General features: G+C 39.1%; 1 long non-coding RNA gene across 1 annotated transcript; it reads left to right on the forward strand.

Moving 5' to 3' along the window:
* Window positions 1–19494: 19494 nt before the first annotated feature.
* Window positions 19495–21121, forward strand: LOC141627033 (uncharacterized). Its single transcript, XR_012536596.1, has 3 exons — window positions 19495–19876; window positions 20421–20520; window positions 20652–21121. It is a non-coding gene; the product is annotated as an uncharacterized LOC141627033 (long non-coding RNA).
* The last annotated feature ends 1126 nt before the right edge of the window (window positions 21122–22247 follow it).

Here is a 22247-nt window from a genome sequence, read left to right on the forward strand (position 1 = left end):
TTGTATAGAGTACAAAAAGAATGAATCTAATCCATAAAAGAGTACTACAACTCAAGAACACGTTTAATTCCCATGGAAAGAACGTGCCCTTCATGCTTATCTTGTCGTAATGGTTTAGTGAGAGGATCTCTATGTTATCATCTCAGTAGCAATCTTTTCTATCACTACTTCCTTTTGCTCCACGTAATCTCGGATTAGATGAGCTTTCCGTTGTACATGTCTAGACTTGTTGCTAGACTTTGGCTCCTTAGCTTGGAAGATGGCACCACTATTGTCGCAATAGATGGTGATCGGGTCATTCGAACTAGGCACTACGGATAGTCCATGTAAGAATTGACGCATCCATATCGCTTCCTTTGTAGCTTCAGACGCGGCATAGTACTCGGACTCGGTCGTAGAATCTGCTAACAGTTTGTTTGGAACTCTTCCGGTGACTGATCATAGCGCCATTAAGAGTAAAAACGAATCCAGACTGAGATTTCGAGTCATCTCGATCCGTTTGGAAGCTAGCATCTGCGTAACTGGTTGCGCATAGCTTTTGAGGGCCTCCATAAGTCAATGCCCAATCTTTAGTCCTCCGTAGGTACTTAAGAATGTTCTTGACAGCCAGCCAATGTGATTCACCTGGATGCTGTTGGAATCGACTTGTCATACTCAATGCATATGCCACGTCCGGACGTGTGCATATCATGGCATACATGATTGATCCTATAGCCGAAGCATAAGGAATCCGTGTCATGCGCTCTTTCTCTTCCGGTGTCTCTGGTGCCTGAGACTTGCTCAAATGCACCCCTGGAGCCATAGGAAGAAACCCCTTTTTGGAGTTAGTCATCTTTGAATCTCTCTAGGACTTTGTCTATGTAAGACTCCTGACTGAGAGATAACATCCGACGTGATCTATCTCGATAGATACGGATGCCCAAAATTCTTTGTGCCTCACCCAGATCTTTCATCTGGAAATGGTTCTTCAACCATACTTTCACCGAAGTTAAGAGAGGTATGTCATTCCCAATCAGGAGTATGTCGTCAACATACAATATTAGAAAGACAATCTTGCTCCCACTCGACTTGATATACAGACATGGTTCCTCGACCGATCGAATGAATCCATTTTCTTTTATCACTTGGTCGAAGCGATGATTCCAACTCCGAGATGCTTGCTTAAGTCCATAAATGGAACGCTTAAGATTACACACTTTCTTAGGATTTTCTGGATCAATGAAACCTTCGGGTTGTACCATGTACAACTCTTCCTCCAAAAAGCCGTTTAAGAAGGCGGTTTTCACATCCATTTGCCAAATTTCATAGTCATGAAAAGCGGCGATCACTAAGATAATCCGAATGGAACGCAGCATGACTACGGGTGCAAAGATCTCATCATAGTGCAAACCTGGCACTTGGGTGAAACCTTTAGCAACTAGTCGTGCTTTATAGATATCTTGTTGACCTTCCACAGAATGCTTTATCTTGTAAAGCCATTTGCATTGAAGGGGACGAACCTTAGCAGGTAAGTCAACAAGATCCCACACGTTGTTCTCATACATGGAGTCCATCTCGGATTGCATGGCCTCAAGCCATAGCTTTGAGTCAGAACTAGTCAGGGCACCTTTATAGGTTACGGGTTCACTACTCGTTAAGAGTAGAATGTCATCTATGTCATGTTCCTCGACCATACCAATGTATCTGTCCGGAGGAATAGAGACTCTTCCCGACCTCCTAGGTTCCTCAGGAATATTAACCGCAGCCGGGATTGAAGGAACCGGTTCCTCCAATGGTTGCTCGGTAGTTGGTTCCGGAATCTCCGACGTTCGAAGGTTCTATCACTCTTTGCATTCTCGAGAAATTCCTTCTCTAAGAATGTCGCACCGTCCGCAACAAAAACACGTTGTTCGGTTGGCGAATAGAAGTAATGACCAAGTGTTCCTTTAGGATAGCCTATAAAGTATGTCTTGACCGATCGCGGGCCGAGCTTATCCTCGTGTCTCCACTTGACATAAGCCTCGCAGCCCCAAACCCGTATAAAGGACAAGTTAGGGACCGTTCCTTTCCATAGTTCATATGGAGTCTTGTCAACACTTTAGACGGACTTGGTTAAGTATTAGAGCAAATGATGTAAGAGCATAACCCCATAATGAATCAGGTAATACCGTGTGACTCATCATGGATCGAACCATATCAAGAAGTGTTCGATTTCTCCGTTCGGACACACCATTCAACCGAGGTGTTCTGTGGAGTTAATCGTAAGGCAATCCCACAATCCTTAAGGTGTTGATCAAACTCGTGAGAAAGATACTCGCCACCACGATCCGAACGCAGTGTTTTAATCTTTCTACCCAAAGAGGTTCTGTGACTGTTCGGTATTCTTTGAATTTCTCAAAGGATTCACTTTTGTGCTTCATTAAGTAGACATAGCCATATTTACTTAAATCGTCCGTGAAAGTGATGAAATACCTATAGCCTTCTCGTGCGGTGATTGACATAGGCCCACACACATCCGTATGTATGAGTCCTAATAGGTCAGCAGCGCGCATTCCAACACCTTTGAAGGAAATACGAGTCATCTTACCGATGAGACATGATTCACACGTGCCAAATGATTGACAATCAAAGGCCGAGATAGCTCCATTTTTGATGAGCTGTTTTACGCGTTTCTCATTAATGTGTCCCATACGGCGCGTTGCCATAGATACGTTTGATCTTTGTCACCAACCTTTAACTTTTTATTCATTACGTGTAATATTTCGGTGGTCTGATCTAAAACATAAATTCCATTCATGGAGACCGCCTTGCCGTAAATCATATCGTGTAATGAGAAAATGCAAGTATTATTCTCTATTACAAATGAAAATCCAAGTTTATCAAGTGCAGAAACTGAAATAATGTTTTTAGAAAGACTGGGTACATAATAGCAGTTATATAAAAATAACTCAAATCCGCTAGGAAGCAGGATCACATATGTTCCCCTCGGGACGGCAGCCACTCGTGGTCCATTCCCGACACGCAGGTCCACCTCACCCTTTATGAGGGGTTCGATGTTTCGGAGCCCCTGCACATGATTACACAGATGAGAACCACAACCAGTATCTAGTACCCAAGTTCCGTAACTTGCGTGGTTAATCTCAATCATATGAATAAATGTAGAAGGAGAAGACATGCCAACAGGTTTAACGCGACCTGCTTTTATGTCCTCATGATAAACAGGACATGTACGCCTCCAATGCCCAGTCTTGTGGCAATGATGGCATTCCATGTTTTCATTCTTGCTCTTTGTCGCGCCTGATGAGGTGCTCGACTCACCAGGCCCACTCTTGCCCGAACCTCGACTTCTTAAACTTCGCCTTACCTCTTTGCTAGGTCTCCGCTTTAGCTTTGCCCTTACCCTTGCCCTTGTTTGACACAACGAGAACATCCTGTTTCATGCTCCCACCGAACTTCATGTCCTTCTCGGTCCTGCACGAGAAGGGAGTGCAGTTCATGGGGACTTTTCTTCAAATCATTCATATAGTAATTCGCTCTAAAGAGCGCAAAACCATCGTGGAGTGAATGAAGCATGCGGTCAATCACAATGTTCTCGCTGATTTTACAATCAAGCGTCTCCAGCTTCTCGACATTCTCAATCATGCTTTGAGAATGTGTGGGCTAACTGTTGGCCCATTCGAGTCTCGCATCAAAGAAGCGAGTGGTATGCTCATAGGTCACGATTCTCGGTGCTTTCGAGAATTCCTTAGTGAGCGTGGTGAAAATCTTGTTTGCACCATGGGCTATGAAGCGTTTCTGCAAATTGGGTTCCATTGCAAAAATGAGTACGTTTTTAATCGCACCCGCTTCCATACAGAAATCGTTAAACTTGGCGATCTCATTAGCTCTAGCCGTGGGACCTGGGTTTGGCGGGATGGGCTCAATTAGATATTTGAGCTTTCCGTCGCGGCGGCAGATTCCGTAATGCCGCCTCCCGGTCCCGCGAAGTTTGATCCATCATTCTTCGATCGAGTAGACGATTCATCCGATTCATAAAGATCCGGCCGGACTCACGGTCCAATGTGGCACTTGGCATTGGGTCGTTAGTAGGACCAGCCATTTCGTTATAGCAGTTTAAAAATTCGTGTTCTACACTGAAAAAGAAAGAAAAAACAAAAACGAAATAAGCAACTCATCGAGGTGATTTAAGTCTATTTAAAATGTATTTTAACGTGTAGACTCAAGCACTTGCATAATTGATCTTCCTCAAGAATGATACAATCGTTTCAAAATCGTTTTATGAAAAATCACAATGAAAATTTACGTGGCCTCGCTCTGATACCACTTGTGGGGTAATATCCGTATAAGACCCTTTAAATTTAGGACTATAACGTAAATTTAACATGTGAAATATGGTCATAAACGAAATACAATGAAAAACGATTAAGCACAAGAATTAACCTTCGGTCCTAGTGCAATTCGGCAATGAGAGATCAAAGTAGACCTCCTCCTAATTGTTGCACCCAAGATCGTCTAAGAATATGCCCTTGTGCTAGAAATGCGTTCTCTAATTGCCTTGCAATATTGAGAGAACTTGATGTGAGTTTTTCGAGATGTGAGATCTAGGTTTCAGAGAGAAATGATCTCCAAAACCCTAGTTTCTTTGCAAATGAAATGACTAGGTTACAAAGGAGAGGGAACCTCTCCTTTTATTAGCCTCGGTCCGCGGGTCACTAGAGGAGGGAGTGGGCTTTCAACTTTCTCCCCATTTAACTCGTGATCCGACTCGTCTCGCTAAAATGTATATGACGCGGTTTTTATTATAAACTGTCATAGGTTATCGGTTATTAATACATCGACTAATAACACGGATTAGTTGAAATATTAATACATGTCCGACAAAGACAATATTGTATAATTAATTCAATATACATTAATCAAATATAAATCGTTTATATTTAATTTACGAATTAACTGTTTAATTCGCCTTAGCCCATTTTATTTAATCCGTATAAAATATCTCAACATCACATTTTGACTAATTACTAGTCAAATACCTCGGACTAAGTGGTTAGTCAAAATTGGCATCAACATGACTGTATTTTCATACTGTCACGTCTCTCAAACGTATCCTATAGGTGTGACTTTTAGGGACCAGTTGATCACCGCCATCTGTATGACAATAACGTCAAACTTATCTAGCAAGCCAACCGTTATTGATAAACGTGGATCAACTGATAATAATACCAAAAGTATGCCCTTTGATCCTTTTAGAGATTTATAAGTCCTTGCACTAACTGTTAAGGACACCAGCCCCAACATTTTATGCTCGATCGAGAGGATTTTTGCTGGAGTTATTTGATCGAGTAGTTTCAATATGCTCGATCTAATAGCTTGTGATCTGACGCAAGATTTTATTGCGTAAACTTATTTACTTATTATATTAGTTATCTTATTTAGGGAACAAATATCTCTCTTATAAAAAGGAGAGACCAAATTTGGTTTAGGCATCCATTCTTATTTCCACGATTGGCAGTAGATTAGAGTAGATTAGTATTGCGTAGTTCTCTTCTCCTATTTTCCGGATCTTAAACTCTGTAATTTCTCTTCCCTTCTCTTAATTCTAGTATTAATTCTTTATCCCTTTGCATCTCTAATTCTCTTATTCCCTTAATTTCTCTTCCTTTAATCTCTTTGTTAATTTAGTTTATGTTATTTCGTTTCTTCCCTCTTATTATTATTATTATGTTATTATTGATTATTGCTTTAGTTGTTATTAGTTTCGTTAATTTCATTATGCATAGCTAATTCCCTCGCTAGGATTTAGGGGACTCGATGAATTGATGATAGCTGCTAATTAGGTTTGCAGATCTGTTGTCAGCATCATGTCTTTGTTGTTATAAGTAGCATTTAATGACGATTAGACGGTTAATGCGCATAATTGTTCTAGTTGTTTTTGGCAAACCCCGACCTAGATCGAAAGATTGGAAAGAGTGAGACCCGCTACATTCTTTAGGATACTCTAATGAGGGCGGAAGTTAAGTTAGTAGTATTTTAGGGCGAATAGAGGACCGAAAGGACGTATTCACTGCCCCTTAGACTGATACATGTGACTGATCTGTGACCTTAGCTGCAATTATCTGGCATTCATTGATGAACCGACATCCTAGTCCCTTTCTCTTTTCTGTTAGACTCTTTTAATTTTCGTTGTTTAGTTTAGTTATCATATCTAAACCCCCATTTGTGACACCGACAGACTTAGATTAGAAAGTAGATAGCAACATAGCCTCCCTGTGGATTCGACCCCGACTTCCCTAGCTGCATTAGTTAGAGACCCCTTGGATTTATCTTTGATGGGTTGCAAAGCCCTCATCAATTATGATAACATGATTACTCAGCATAACTATCTCAAAATCATTACCAACAATTATATAAACTTAACAGTCGTTTAGAACGATACTTAAGGAAAATGAGTAACCACATAGAATGAAAACTATCGCATACCGTCTTGATACCACATGTATTTAAATATGAAGCACAAGAAAGTGACCAACAACCATAAGAACGATATATAATATCAACAAGGTACACCCATAATGCCAAGTAACACAAGAACAAGGTTTATAAACACAAGCAGGGGCACTCGATCGAGTTAGGGTTACTCGATCGAGTTCAGGTCAGGCTATCGATCGAGTTAAGCATACTCGATCGAGTATGTATAGATCAAAATGCTCCTTAAGATGTCATACGTAGGTACTCGATCGAGTTGAGGGCACTCGATCGAGTAACTGCAGGTCAGAATGTTCCCAAATGCGATATTAAACAAGGAAAAGTATACCAATCTCCGGGGTTTCATCCCCGACATCATGTACCTACTTAACAAGTTTAAAAAATTCAACATAAAATACGGTCTTAAGACCAAATACAAACCGAATAAAAATCCAAGTACCAACAAACAAATGTAATAAACCAGCGTAAGTCCGCTAAAACAAGAACAAGAAAACAACAAACGGTCACTCAAGGTCCCTGGCTCGCTCCTCCTCCATATCATCATCTCCTACCGCTCCTGAGGTGCCAGCTCTGATGTGCCTCCTCCGGTAGTAGCTCTCGTGTCTCGGTCTCCTCTTTCTCTCCAAGGTGCAAAGAACCCAGAGGGGTAGCTCATAGGGGCTCCCCATGTAGCCGGGTCTACTCCATAGGAGTAAAAGACACCACTATCATTGCTGACGCCTCGCCACCAAACCGGATGGGCCAGGTAGGTCCCAATACCCTGCACATAGGCCATCTCGTGGAGGTTCCGAAGCACCAAGGCGTTGGACACTCTCTCTGTAAGCTCGCTAACCTGCATCTGAGGGCTAAAGGAAGATGGGTAGTTGGGGTACTGGTACTGGGGAGGTCTCTGCTGCACAAACCGAGACTCCCCTACCACCTCTCTTGCTCTCGTGGGGCCTCTCCCCACCCTTGGCACTTGGTCCTCCCTCCTAGTGTGGTCTCCCTCGACCGGCTCAGGCATCTCCTCGAGAAGGTCGTCTATGATCTGGTAGGTCTGGTCGGGGAGGTCAGACTCAGCCAACGGCTCAGTCATTGGAACATGGTCTGAGTCGAGCACTCTCATCCAACTCCTACCTCTCACCCTACAAGCTAAACCACCATCACCTAACACTCTCAACCACTTCTAAGAGATGAAGTAGGCCCTTTCCAAAGTCGGAACAACCGGGACCAAAGGTTTGAGGGTCGAAAAAGCCTCAAACTTGTCAACCTCTCCGCTAGGCAATAACATAAACTAAATTAACAAAGCGCTTACACTGCGCCCGCCATAATACATGCTTCAAATTGATTTAGAATCAAAGAAAAGAGTAAAAATTTACCTTGAATAAGTGTGCAAACGGATTAAGTGGATGAACTTAGGAAGATGCAGAAGGAATCAACTACAAAATCACCAAAACTTTTGTAAGACAAGAGGGTTTGGTAGAGAAATTAGATTTTGAATGAATAATAAGGAGTAGTAGAATGAAGTAGTTGAGGTTATAAGCCTCGAAAAATTTTAAGAACCCGTGTTATTGTAGTAGCGATACTCGATCGAGTATCTGAGGTACTCGATTGAGTAGCCTCTACTCAATCGAGTTTTGACGTTGGGAGAATTAGCATTGATTATGTTTTCTATCAAACTCGATCGAGTGACCCTCCTACTCGGTCGAGTAAGGCCTACTCTGCCGAGTAGTTCCTCGTACTCGGTCGAGTAAGTCAAAATACACAACGAAAGATTACGAATCTGGTTAGGCGTTCCTGCAAAATAATAAATCGTTCGGAGTCTAAGGCATACTTAGAACTCGTCACTAATTATTTCTATACTATTACTATCGATTCACATTACCTTGCATATAACACAGTTACCGCAATTAAAACATTATAATTCTACTTTATTACATGTCATACAACATACGATCATACTACCACGTACCTTAATTCACATATTCATTCATATCGATAACGGTATTCTACTCATACATATGCATGTCATATTCTACCACACAACATGCCTATACAGTTTTATCAACATTACAAACCTGTAAATCAATTTGACTTGCATGTCACCATATAACCTTATGTATACTTGCATTACATCCCATCACCCATCCACATACTTACACATACTCAACTATAGAAACAGTTACGCATGCATATTCTATCACCTACACACAAGACATTACCTTCATACACATATATATTGCATTTTACACACTCAAGCACACACAATTCCCAACTCCATTTCCCTATACGAAGTGACTGGCTTAAGCATATTGGGGCAGGGATTTTGGAATGAGGGCGCCTTCTCACCCAAAATCAAGCAATTCAAGGGGCTCCCAACACAAATACACCAGCTTCATTTTATTGAACTCCATACGTTCATTAGGTTCATTGGTTACAGGTTCCAAAATCGTCGTTCTGATACAACTTTGTAACAGCCTTATCTACCAAGGAGCCTTAACAAGACCTTCCCTAGCAGATAAGGGCATTACCATCTCGGTTGCCCGAGGAATAGTAAATATCATAACGTTAATAAAAGAACTATTACAATTGACTACATAATTTAACTCAGAATAAAGGAAAGCTACAACTGATAAATTAACAACTACAGTGATACTATCCATGCCAAGACTCAGTGATAGACTCGTCCCTCCAATGCACCCAGCTAAACTCCACATATCGACACCAGCTAAGACTGAGTGCTCACCATAAAGGATCACGACAGACACATAACAAGAAAGAACAATAAACAACACCACACAAGAACAGTAACTGAAGCACATCAGACAAACAAGATAAAACATACACAACCAACTCCAACTCCAAACATCCATCAATCATCTGAGTAACCCGAAGGTAAAGTCCTGTCAGAATATCCATCTTAACATATATTCCACACCGTCAGTGGGGGACCGCAGCCTTTCCCACCTAAGCCCTGCTCATCTCTATCGAGCAAATAAACCATGTCTATTAATGTGCACATCCCCCTTGTGATGGGAACCACAAGGGGCGAATCATAGGCGTGAAGCCATTCCCGATGATGACTCCACTCAGCCAGGGACGCACCCCGTACAATAACACAGCATTACTATCACATAATCAACAATACTATAGACTACACATGACAAACAATCGACAGAACTGAGTAGGAAAACCTACCTTAGCACTTAGCAGCGACACCACATACATCCACATGACGACAAGACAACCTTCATCCACACCTATCAGAACCAGTAGGAAAAACATTATTACTAACAATCATAACCACATGGAAACCTAAGTATGATGATGATGATGATTTACCTATGCTCGGCATTCCGGCGACAAGACCGCTACCCGACTCATGTCTCTATCCCCATGGTGTCTCCAAGTGTAAAGGGATCTCAAGCTTTAAAAGATGGTGAAGGAGAAGAAGTGTCGTCGATTAGGTTTAGGAAGAAAAGAAATGAAAAACTGATTTGGGGTCTACGACTTCACGATTTATAACTTTTCGCTGAAACCGCCATACTCTATCGTGTATGGGACTTACTCGATCGAGTTACTAGACTAGTTGATTGTGTAGCCTACACTAGATCGAGTTCTCCACTTCCAAAGGTCACCAAGTACTAAGTCCGATTGTATGAGAGGTTCTCAAGGGTCTACCAAGTGTCTAAGGTCAGTCAACGGCTAGTCAACGGGTCCCTAACAGGGCGGGTATTACAGTGCAATTGATGATCCTAAATTTTTCTTACTCGTATTATTTAGGGTGATAATCAAGGTAAGAGGAATGGAAAATGAAGATGGAACAAAGAGAATTTTTTTGAAATGGGAGTCTAAGAAATGCAAAAAGGATGACAAGAAGAAAGAAGATGAAAATAATAAAGGGAAATGACTTGGCAGCATCAATTACCTGCCAGAATCCTTTACTCCTAAAATATGAGAACTTACCCACACTATTCCTTAGGAATAGTTATTTCCCTTAGGAATAATATTTGCTTAGGAATCCTTTACTCCTAAAATATGAGAACTACCCACACTATTCCGTAGGGATGGTTATTTCCTTTCGGAATATTATTTTCTTAGGAATAGTTGACTATACAAGCCATCCATTTTGGACATTCCTCAATCCTAGCCCTTCACTTTATTCAATGGCTTTGGTCAACAAAATCATCTTGTCCACTAATTTTTGCCATCTATTAATCCAAACCACACAAATTACTTCATTCTAACACAATAAATCTGCATTGTCTTTCACCCTCATCCTACCTGCATTGTCATTGACTGCAAATTTAGCGCCTAAAACCAATATGCTTGTTCTGTTTGTTTTCGTAATGTTAAGGTTGTTTACATATATTTACTTGTCTGCATCACAAAATGGTAGTTGATCTAATGCTTAATTAAGCTATATACTATCTAAATCGGATAAGATTATAGAAGGGAGAGAATTGCATAAGAGAATCGTATTATTGATAATAATGCTGTTGTTTTATTGACAGCGGTAGAATGAACGTATTTATAATACCTTACAAGGAACTCTAAGCATTACTAAAACCCTAGGATGTAGCCGTCACTACCAAACCCTAGATGATAGCAAGCCCTAATGGGCCTAATATCCTAATACCCTCCCATAATCGTAAAGGCAGTACATTGTACGAACTTTACGATTAGAGAAATACAAGCAGATAATAATTAAAATAAAAACATGGATTTTCAAATCTTCATAAATCTTCTTTACGAAAAACTTCTCATCGTCGCAACGCAGGAGATATTGCGTATAGGACTCGCTAGACACTTCTTTAGGGTGCGTATAGGACTCGCCACAAACTTCTTTTGGGTGCGTATAGGACTCGCCAGACAATTTTCTTGCGTAACTCGCCAGTCTTTTTTCGGTGCGTAACTCGCCAATTTTTTCAGTGCTACCTTGGTTAAAATTGATGATTTTCGAAAGAGCAGAATCACGATTTTTTTTTTCTTTTTTTTTAGGTTTGGGCAATTTATTCTAGGTAAAGAAAAATGGAAAATCAACAAAAGTCGAAACACAGCGCACAACATTAGCACCTCATCATCACAGCCCTTCAATAAGTAATGGTGAGATGAAAATAAATCATCTGAATGGATGAATATGGCTGATCGATGTACTGCACATACAATTGTCGGCACTAATATTTTGAGGGGGTTTTTTTTCTTATTAAATCCCACCGGTGGGCACCGTAGGTTATTGCCCACCGGCAAGAAGGCGGAAGCGTATCTAGAGACCTCAAGAAAGAGGCTCTGATACCATGATAAGATTATAGAGGTGAGAGAATTTCATAAGAGAATCGTATTATTGATAATAATATTGTTGTTTTATTGATAGTGGTAGAATGAACGTATTTATAATACCTTACAAGGAACTCTAAGCATTACTGAAACCCTAGGATGTAGCCGTCACTACCAAACCCTAGATGATAGCCAGCCCTAATGGTCCTAATATCCTAAAAAAATCTAAATTAAAGAATTGGGGTTTATCCAGATTAGTACCGGTTTGTGCTTTTCCCTGTATAAATTTGGATATTTATGCATAGTTCAACAAGAGATTCTCTCGAATAGTGAAGATGCTTGTTTTGTTTTTGATTGTTTCAGGTTCTATGGAGGGAAATTGGTGGTATTGTGTGATTCTGCTTAGATGTATCTTTGTCGTATTGTTCGTGGGCATTATGAACAGAGTAAAAATCCAATGCTGTGATGGTTCGTCATTCACAGGAGATGTGGAGTAGTTGATCTTTTAAGAAATCCCTATATTTAGTGAGTTAATTTAGAATTCTTAAAAGGTTTTATAAGCAATTTGATCATTATTATCTTGCCGTATTGTACCTGCGTCTGTCATTCTTGATGCATCTTTAATTTGATTTGATTGTGGTTTTTATATCTAAATAAAATTTGATGATTATTATCGAGCAATATTTTACCTGAGTCTGAAATCAATACGTTTAGGTCAAATGTGAGCTTAATTATTAACGCTTTAAAATCAATATGCTTTGTTTTAAAGTTCGATTTGTCCAGCCAATAATGGTACATTGTCCATCACTTGCTGTGTCGAGAGTTTCAAGACCACCAGTAGTAGCAATTCATGGAGTATACAACCTGATGTATACTTTGCAGAGTGTAGAATTTGAGCTTTGTGATAAAGTATCTGAGCTTTATGTTAAAGAATATGAGATTTAGTAGAAAGTATTGAGCTCATCCATTTACACATTAAAAACATAAACTTTAAATTAGCTCAGAAAGAATACATATAAGCTCAGATTCTTATACCTTGGTTGTTCAATGCTTATGGTACAACTGGATATATAATCCTATTTGTGCAGTAGATAGCTCTATTGGACAGAGTTTTCATTCTCATTGCATTTTCTATCCTCAGGTTGTAATTTTTCTGATCTGTTTTTTTTTTTTAGATTTCTTATTATATTGCGGGTGGTGATTATTTGGTTTGGAATTTAATTTTGAGTCTTAACAGATTGGATTTGAATTTTTCAGAAGGGCAATTCATGAAAACCCTGCTATTTATGTATTACATTTATTAGTTTTGTGATTAACCCAAATTTGAAATATAGGGCTTATAAATGTTAATCAGTGGACATTAGAACTACTGTTTGTTGCACAATCTTTAAATGTTTGTATTTTTCGAACAAAATCTCCATGTTCTTTGGAATTTAAAGAAATGAAGTTTATGATTTTATGCGCAACACTCCTATATAGTTATATGAGCTCTAAATAGTGATAAGATCTCATTGTTCTTATGCGGAGTTATACTATCGATGATAGACAAGAAGTTCAATTAATCAAATCTTCTTATTTATATTGTACTGGTCTTATACCTGAAATTCCTTATTTGAGGCTTAAAAAAATACTAGAGGTTCCATTTTTGCGGCCATTAAAATCATGATAAAGGAAGGGAAAACTTGACATGAATGACAACTATGCATTCAGATGAGATTTCTAATAAAGAGAATGAGTTTTGATGTAGGATATCTCTTCTCTGAAATCAAAGAGTGTAAATAGAAATAGCAGTATTAAATTGCTTAGAACCAACAGTCTATCTTGTACAGTGGTTGCATAATATACACATTAATATTCCTGCTGCTGCACCTACTTAATTCCCAAGTATATCGTCCACAAACACTCGGTACATTTGACCTTCCAGTATTTTGGTATAGATGGTTGCTTTGTAGCTATGTTACACGGTTCGGAGTTCGGACACCTGATCCCGATTCTCGAACCAGATTCGTCGGACCCGAATTGGGGTCGTTCGCGAACTAGGTCACCGGAATTCGCGAACTAGACCGGTCAGATCAACGAACTCTAGTAAAGAGAGCATGGCTGGCCGGAGAAGGTGCTAGCATGGCTCGCCTGAGAAGTACTATTAGGTCAGACTGTTGATGAAGTAATAAAGAGGGAGACGAAGGGGAAAGGAGGCGCAAAAGAGTTTAGTGGAGTTATAAAATAATGGGTAGGTAGGATTTTAATTTAAATGACAACTTTGTCCTTTGCTAAAATGTGGGGCTGTCGGGCTGACCACTTAAGTTACTTTTTGTAAGGACTGATTAGTCCTTTGAAAAACTTGGGAATACACGTATTAAATTAAATATGTTGACAGAGTTACTTTATTTGACTTTTCTGTTTTATTATTAGTGGTAATTGGTAGAGTACACAACTTCCAATAAAGACTCTTCCTATTTTCATGTGTTTGACTTAAATTATTTACACCTCGAACCCAGTTCACTATGAATAGCTAATTACGAGCTACGAACTCGAATCCGAACCAAATCGAACCCGAACCATGTAACCTAGCTTTGTAGAATAGAACCATGCTATATTTGCCTGCAACTTGACTTCAGTTGCACTATGGCAGGAAATAGTTGGTGTCATTAATCTTTGGGTTGAAATAAATTTTACTCCTTTCGTCTCAATCATTTGTTTACCTTTTTGTAACTTTTTTTGGAGAGGTATTATAAATAAAGGTAAATAGATGATTGTGATAAATGGAGTACATCCTTAATTAATAGGCATGTTTTGACAAATCGAGACTTTTCGAAAACTTTTTTGGATGCTTTCATCAACTTTTAGTTTAGCTATGGTTGACTTGATGTTGCTGTGTTGAGAATGTCTTGACCACCGGTAAAGCCTATTTGACTTTGCTTTTCATCCTCGTTGCCTTTTCTATTCCGAGACTTTTGCTCCTTTTCCTTCTTTTGAACATTGCAGCCATTTCCTATAATCACATGTGTTGGTGATTAATTTTTACATCTTAAGCTTCGTATATATAACTTCTTTATCCGTAATTATATGGTGATTCTAGGGTGCGAGAAAGGGAGTTATTTCTTGACATTGTCTTATACTTCGTATTTATACAAGACATACAATTAACAATATTCAGCTCAAAATAAACCACACAAAATACCATGTGACATTGCCTCTTTTGATATTTTTTATATTCTTTACTGATGCGCAATACGTTTGTCTCAACGATGATGCACTCGGATGGGTACAAGTATCTTGAGCAAGGTTTCCCCTCTTTTCTTTCTGAACTACTCCAGACTGTTGCCTTAGGGGATGAGATAACGTGTGCGGCCTTGAGTAAAAAGAGAAACAATAGGAGTATTCTTGGACCGTTGTCCATGTTACAGAAGAAAGAAGAAAGTACTCCATCATGTGAGCTTCTCTAATCTTTTTTTTGGTGAAAATGTAAGTATTATTAAGCACCACCCAAATGGGTATCACCAATAGAACCTAGCCATATAGAAGTACATAATTAAAATAAGGCATGATTTTCTATTCTACTCAAATCAGTCCTCGTTGCCTACACCAATTGAGATCCTCCTGTTTAATCCCTTCTTTTATACAATGCATAAATTTCATCCTACAAGCCTGTCTTACCATTCTAACAAGCTCCACGGGGTGAATAACATAATGATTAAGTCTACTGATATTCATTGCATACCATATCTGATATTGGGTATCTACTAGCACAACACTTAAAATCTTCCTGATGAATCCAGAGTAAGTCCTAAGTTTCAGCATTCCCATAGGACTAGGTATCCCAGACACGTTAACTTCTAACCATTCAGTCACCTGATTATAGCAGCGCCTGCTGTAGGTACAATTAATAAACAAATGAGCATGGTCCTCCTGCTGCACAGCACACAGGAAACACAGTCCTTGAGTTGCAATCCCCATCTTAATTAATCTGTCCAGATTGAGCAGTCGTTTCTGCTGGATAAGCCACGAATTGAAGCAGTGACTAGTAGTGTTGAATCTGTTCCAGACCACATGAAACCAGGTAACCCTGTTATACTGCTCTTGAATTAACCAGTTATAACCTTCCTTAATAGTGTAGTCGCCATTTTTACCCAACCATTTATCTGCAATATATGCATCTCTAAATCTCGTTTTAACTTCACAAACCTTTCTCCAGGCCCATGAGCTAGAGGTACTAGGCCTGTAATCCCTCCAATGTTTCCCTTTCATATAGATCTTATCTATCCATAAGATCCAGAGGTGATCTTTTTTACTGACTAACCACCAAACCAGTTTGCCCACTGCAGTTATATTCCAGACTTTGCTATCAATCACACCCAAGCCTCCTGCTTCCTTGCTTCTGCAAATAGTTTTCCAGGACACCAAGGGAGCTTTAGAGTATTCATCAGTGCCTTCCCATAAGAAATTCCTGCAAAGTGCTTGGATTTGTCCATCACACCAGCAGGTAAAATGAAGATCTGAGCCCAATAATTGTGAATGGTAGAGAGTACTGATTTCACTAGGGTTAATCTTCCAGGATAAGAAATTTTGCGTTTATTCCAACCCCTAATTCTAGTCACCATCTTTTCCACAAGAATATTACAATCAACTTTTGAAAGTCTTTTGTGAGAGATATTGACCCCCAAATATTTAAAAGGGAGGGAGCCCTTTCTTAAATCCAGTATGCAAAAGGATATCATTCTCCAGGTCAGCAGAGATGCCATTGAAGATGATATCAGATTTCTCACGACTAATTTGTAGACCAGAAGCCTTTGTAAAGCTAGAGAATACTTCTATGATAGTAAAGATGGAAGCAATATTACCTTTACAGAATAACAATAAGTCATCTGCAAACATTAGGTGGGTCAGTTTGAGACTTCTGCAAAGAGAATGATAAGAGAACCTAGGGCCAATGCACACTTCCTTAAGCATTCTGCTCAAATATTCCATGCATATGGTGAACAAAAGAGGAGACAGGGGATCTCCTTGCCTGATCCCCTTTTGGCCCTTGAAAAAACCATAAGTATGCCCATTCAGAACAATAGAGAAGGTGGTAGTGGTCACACATTGCATAATCAATCTTATGAACTTGGGTGGGAAATTTAAACTCCTAAGCATCTGCTGAATAAACTCCCATTCAATGGAGTCATATGCTTTCCTGAGATCCACTTTGAGCATACACCGAGGAGAGACACTCTTCCTATTATATAGTCTCACTAGATCCCGACTTATCAGTATGTTACCCATGATACTCCTGCCCTGAATAAATGCTGCCTGATTAGGACTGATAATTTTAGGTAGAACAGGAGCCAATCTTGCACACAAGAGTTTTGCTATGATCTTATACATGGTATTGCAGCACGCTAATGGCCTGAATTCTTTAACAGAGCAGGGACTTTTCACTTTGGGAATCAGCACAAGATTAGTGCTGTTTACCTCTTTCAACAGCTGCTCACTTTGAAAAAAATCCTGAATAGCATTACACACATCATCCTTAATAGTATCCCAACCAGTTTTGAAGAAGCAACTAGAGTAGTCGTCTGGTCCTGGGCTTTTGTCATCAGGAATAGAAAAAACTATGTTCTTAATTTCCTCCATAGTAGGTATCTTGAGGATTTCCTCCCAATCCTCTGCTTGCACTCGAGCCACATTAGCCACAATCCTCTGAGCAAAACCAACAGTGGTAGTCTGGGTACCAAGTAACTCCTCATAGTACTCTACAAAAGCTTGAATAATACTCTTAGGTTCTTTACACACATGCCCTGTAGAGTCTTCAATTTGAAGGACCTTATTGTTCATTTGTCTTTGGTTAATGATTCTGTGAAACATTGGTGAATTAGAATCTCCCTCCTTTGCCCAGGCAACTTTAGCTTTTTGGCTAAGGAATTCATCCTTAGCCTTAGCCATCATTTGGTAGCTAGCTCTTGTTGAATATTCAGTATCTATCGAAACTCTATTGGTAGGATCAAGTTGCAATTGTTTCTGAATATCCAGAAGAAGGTTCAAAGCAATCTCAGCATTCTTCTCAATATCTGAAAATAACTCCTTGTTTAACCTTTTAAGATCAGGTTTCAACATCTTTAGTTTCCTCACAACAATATACATTGGGGTTCCATAAATCCTCCTATTCCAACCATTCTTAAGAGTTGCCATAAAATCAGGCACACCCATCCACATGTTGTAAAATTTGAAAGGTTTTTTCCTTGAAATCTGAGACTCTCCATCAATAATAAAGCAGGGACAGTGATCATACTCCCCTTCAGGAGCATAATAGGCATAGTATTCAGGCCATTTAGCACTCCAAGCCTCATTCACAAGTACCCTATCTATCCTACTAAATACTCTAGTTTCACTCGGCTGTTTATTATTCCAAGTGAAAAAAGACCCAGTGCATTTGATATCATGTAGGTCACACAAATCAACAGTGTTCTGAAAAGGAATAATTCAGCATCTTTGACAGGCAAACCAATCTTTTCATCAAGGTACATGACATTATTGAAGTCACCAAGAACAATCCAGGGTTCCACAACAGTATTCCTGACCAAACCATCCCATAAAGGTATCCTTTCCTTTATTTTGTTAAAGCCATAAACATAAGTGATATAAAATTCAATATCAGTTACCAAATCCTTAACCTTAAGATGAACGAACTGAGCTTCCATGTCTATTATGTTAACCTTATATATCTGAGCCTTCCACATAACCCAAATTCTACCACCCTCATGATGTACATGATTAGTGATATAAGACCATCCTGTACACAGATTGTCAACAACTTTATTTAGAGATCCAGGTTTCACCCTGGTCTCAAGGAGCCCAAATAGGTCCACATTAGCTTGATGTAGACGCCATTTAATATCTTGTTGTTTAGTAATACTATTTAGGCCCCTAATATTCCATGTTCCAATACTACCCATGAGAGGCCAGGGCCTCCCCTCCCCCTCCTTTATAAACCATTTCACCAGAAGCAGCAAGGTCAGAACTAAAATTAGCCACAAACGCTCCTTTAGTCCTTCCTGGTAGCCTGGATTCATGCCTTGTCACACGAGTTAGAATTCTAGCAGGTGTGTATATTGTCCCCAAGGTAGTAGGTAGTGGAGTAACAGTTGGTGTGCTCATTCCTGTAGTACTACCTGGCCTATTAGCTCTAAGTCCATTCTTGTTGCCTTGGTCATTTTCAGTAGATACAACCCCTTGAGTAATAACCACAGTTTGTGTGCTCACTGGTCTCACAAGCTGTGGATACTCTGCAGGATTTAGTGTTGTTTCCCCAACTTCTCTCCTCTTCCAAACCTGTTTTGGTTGCTGCACTCTCACTGGTTGTGTAGGTCTGCGTATCCAACCAGTCCCTTTCCTGCATTTTTTTTCAGTATGCCCTATCCCTTTACATTTCGTACAGGTGATTGGTAACCAGTCATATTCAAGTAACACAGTGATCTCCTGACCCAGTTCATCCTCAAATTTTATTTTATCAGGGAATTGCTGATATATAGTTACCTCCACCATAACTCTTGCAAAGCCCAGAAGTGTTTTCTCAATAGTCAGATCATCTATACGAATAAATTTCCCAACTATAGACGCCAATTTTTCAAGACATTTAGCCCCCCAAAATTTAAGGTCCAGTCCAACCATTTTAATCCATATGGGAACAGTCTTAACAGATACCTTGGTGATTTTGGTATTAGCTTCCCATGGCCTAATTATGACCGGTTTCCCATCAAATAAGAACATCCCCTTCTTCAGAACTAAGTCACGATGTTCCAACTTAGCAAACCTTACCACAAAAAGACCATTAGGTAGAAACGCAATCTTAGTGATTTCAAAATCACGCCATTCACGCCTCAAATATCCCTTCATTGCAGCCCAAGGCGGATTCGCACCCATTACATAACCATAGACTGCTAGAGACTAGTAATCAATTTCCGCTTGAACATCATCTGCAGTAATTTTGAGAAGATTACCTGTCTGAGCTTCCAATTCAACTTCTTCAGCAATTGGCTCCAGTTTCTCCTCATCAATCTGATTTCCAGCAGACGATTGAATCACTTCATTAGTCTCAGTATCCGTTGTATCAGCATCCACAGCAATCACCTCTTCCTCCACATATTCAATTCCAGCACGACGCAGTATAGAGGCAACTTCCGCACGAATTTTAGCTATTTCTGTAGCACGATCAGATTTATTATTACTATTATTAGAATTATTATTTGTAGTTTGTTTTTTATTATTACTTGATTGTATATTATTATTATTAGTTTATTGATTTGTTGTGTTTGAATTTGATGATTTATCTTGATTTGTGGTCGATGAATTAGGTTGAGTTGTTTTGGATTTAGTCTTCGCCATTTCAAAGAACTCAGGCTACTTGTCTCTCTAAATCATCTCTCTTGCTTATAATGTTTTTTGCTTCTCTAATCTTGTTATTGAGCAATTTTGAGTCGTTCACATCGAAAATTTATAAGGGAACAAACCACATTCTACATTAAGAATACACTCCCTGCTCATTGTTGATTATGTTTACTTCAAACTGTTTTGAAAAGGCCACATATCTCAACAAATTGTTATTAGTGTTTGAGGAGTTCTGTTGACTATGAGGAGCATATTTATTTTGCTCTTTATTTAGGATTTTTGGGTAAGTTACTTATGCTCTCACTTGACCTACTTTTTTTTTCTTGCAGGCATTGACAACGATACGGTTTCTGACGATGATGATGATGATGATGATGGAGGGCGAGACTGGCAACGACAGCGCTACTGATGATAGGGGCAGAGAAGGAGGTACGAGTCACAGGGGAAGATGAGAACCTCCAAGCCCCCCCTAATTTTAACTTGCTCTTATATTTACGATATTTTGGGTAAATTACTTATGCTCACTTAACGTTTTTTTTTGTTTCTCTTTTGGCTCGCAGGCAATGGCGACAACAGAGGTTCCATCGATGATGATGATGGAGGGTGAGGCTTGAGGCAGCAGCGCTACTGACGATGACGACAGAGAAGGGAATGCGAGATACAGGGGGAGATAAGTCCCTCAAAGAAAAAGAATAAGAAGTTGATCATGGAGATATTAAAGTAAGAGGAACTAAAGTGAAATCAGGTGATTATTAGTATTATAGAGCCAACATTAATGTGAATAAATGATTGCGGTAGGAATTTTTATTTGATCATAGACGTTCATTGAAACACTGATTTTCTGCTTTGGTTATTTGAAACCATCTAACTATCATTCTCATTAACATGAGATAATACTGTATACCTTCGGTCCGTCATTCACTACAGATACCCAGTAGCAACAGAAGTAGTTGTTTCACTCTCGAAAGAGATTTATTGTATGAAGTGCTTATTAATGATTGATGTCTTTTCATGAGGCCGTGTATTTAAACTTTGCTCGCATGATCAAGCCATAAGTTTTTTATACACATATATGCTTGGAGGCATTCATATGGATTCAATGTCACTGACTTGATATCACTTTTTTTTTTTAGAAAAGAGAAAAAAATGTTGGCTTAAGGTGAAATAGATGCGTCTTGCGAAACAACAACTTAGCAAGTTTATTTTTTTATAAATTCCACTAACCCACCCAGGGTTCAAAATCTCGGCAGAGTTGTATCGGATTTTCACTCTACCGATACAAGATATCGCCCGAGAAATCACCGAGATTCTCCGCAATCCGTCCGTGACGACCGATTAAGGACCGATTATACCAATACCGCGACAACGGCCGATACCGAGATTTAAAACCATGAACCCACCCACAGAGTTCAACGATGTATTTCCATTTGACAAAAATCGTGTTCTTCATATCCGTTTAGAGTTTGATTTTGTAGGGATGAGGTATAGGTTAACGTTAGATCATTATAATTCTACTTAACGCTTTTAGTTGACAATTTGTGGCCACTATAATGGGTATTGGAATATTGAAAGTACAATTAGTGTCAATTTTATTGGAAATTTTAGTTATATAATTGCAAATCACGTTGTATCCAATTATATTTGTCAGAAACAAAATTTAGCGGATCTTTTAAATGTGCCTAGAGAAAACAAACTTCGAAAGAGGCGACTTAATGCTAGAACATGTTTTTTAAAGTGAGAACATAATGTTAATTATGACATGTGTTGGAAGTAGGATATAAGTTCATGATTTGTATAACTAACCTTACTAAGAAAATGACGAAAATTAATGTACATTTGATAATATGGTTGGCAAAAATATATCAAACTTGAAATTATTGTTTTAATATAATGGATATGTGCTCCAAACTTCAAAAAAAAAAGAGGTTCTAAGGAGAGGAAATTGCAAGAGAATAAATAGAGAAAGCTTATCTCTGATAATTACAACTCATGTAATGAGATCACATAAGTGAATTAATTTGAAAAGTATGGTAGTGACTAAGATGATGTTGTCAAATGGAGAGTGAAATAAGAGTGTTGACATGAACAAGCGGAGCATAAAAGAAATATTCATAGACAAGGGAGTTAAGAGCTCCATCGAAAATAGTTGTTAAAAT

The sequence above is a fragment of the Silene latifolia genome, chromosome Y (genome assembly GCF_048544455.1).
Source record: "Silene latifolia isolate original U9 population chromosome Y, ASM4854445v1, whole genome shotgun sequence".
NCBI lineage: Eukaryota > Viridiplantae > Streptophyta > Magnoliopsida > Caryophyllales > Caryophyllaceae > Silene > Silene latifolia.